A 1,635-nucleotide genomic window follows, 5' to 3' on the forward strand; every position below is an offset into this window, starting at 1 on the left:
ACCAAAGTTTCCAAGGGGACACAAGAGACGGGGAGGTGGGGGGAAAGGAAGGTAGTGCCAACAAACCCAGGGACAAGGGAAGAACAAGTGATCTAAAATTGATGGTGAGGAGGGCATGGGATGCCTGGGACGGGGGTTGGGGGGTGTGGGGGGTGATCAAGGGCAATGTAGCTAAAAGGAATTACCAAAACCCGAATGAAGGCTAAGCATGAGAGTGGGACAAGAGGAAAGTAAAAGGCAATACAGGAAAGAAGTAGGAGGCAAAGGTCATTTATAGAGCTCTAAATACAGGCGTGTATATGTACATACATTTATATATAACAATATGGGAATAGGTCTATGTACATATATGTGTTAAATATCAAGGTAACAGACTGACATTGGGCGTGGATTCTGTGGTGTGGGGTACTCCCTCAATGCAAGAACACTTTGTTCTAATAAACTGACACTCTGATGCTCACCTTCCCAACACCATCATTGAAGACAAAATGGGTACATAAACAAATGTGAAGAAAGCTGATGGTGCCTGACTATCACCATCAGCTTTCTTCACTTGAAGGTAAACAAGCAGCCATCTAGCTGAAAAGCAACAAAGCCCACATGGAAGAAGCACAGCAGCCTGTTGTGATCATGAGGTGTCAATGGGATCAGGTATCAGGCATCAAAGACCCAAAACAAAACAAAAAAATCATATTGATGTGAATGAGGGGTATGGCAGAGTGGAAACCCAAAGCCCATCTGTAGTCAATTGGATATCCCCTTTCAGAAGGGTCACAAGGAAGAGACAAGCCAGTCAGGGTGCAGTATAGCACCAATGAAACAACTTTCCTCTAGTTCTTTAATGCTTCCTCCCCCCCTACTATCATGACTCCAATTCTACCTTACAAATCTGGCTAGACCAGAACATGTACACTAGTACAGATAAAAGCTGGAACACAGGGAATCCAGGACAGATAAACTCCTAAAGACCAATAATGAGAGTATTGATACCAGGAGAGGGGAGAAAGGGGGAACGGATCACAATGTCTATATATGACCCATTCCCCCTTTAGGGGACGGACAACAGAAAAGTGGGTGAAGGGAAACATCAGTGTACAACATGAAAAAATAATTTATAAATTATCAAGGGTTCATGAGGGTGGAGGTGTCGGGGGTGGAGGGGGATAAAAAGAGCTAATACCAAAGGCTCAAGTAGAAAGAACATGTTTTGGAAAAGATCATGGCAACATATGTACCAAGGTGCTTGACACGATGGAAGGATGGATTGTGATAAGAGCTGTATGATTTTTTTAAAAAGACTGTTACCTCTTTGTCTACTCATCATTTCTGCCAGTATCCCAGACACTTGTTTCGGGATTTCTTATCCCGGTCCTCCGATATTCATTCCATGTGCTTATCTTATGCTCTTCCTTCAAGATGCCAATATCCAAATCCATTTCTTCCTTAGTATCTTCATCACTCCAGACAGAAGGATCTCACTTCTGCTGGAGGGGGTTAAGTAGCTTGAGGTATCAATCACTTTTTTCAAAATGACTTAAATTTCCAGGTCAGAATGGCAGTGAGTTTGGCTTTGTTTTTGTTCTTTTTGTTTGTTGGTTTGGTTTGGGATGTATGGTTATTGTGATGTGCTGTCAA

The sequence above is a fragment of the Echinops telfairi genome, unplaced genomic scaffold, assembly GCF_000313985.2.
Source record: "Echinops telfairi isolate 266 unplaced genomic scaffold, ASM31398v2 ScPeMD7_7458;HRSCAF=8496, whole genome shotgun sequence".
Taxonomy (NCBI): Eukaryota; Metazoa; Chordata; class Mammalia; order Afrosoricida; family Tenrecidae; genus Echinops; species Echinops telfairi.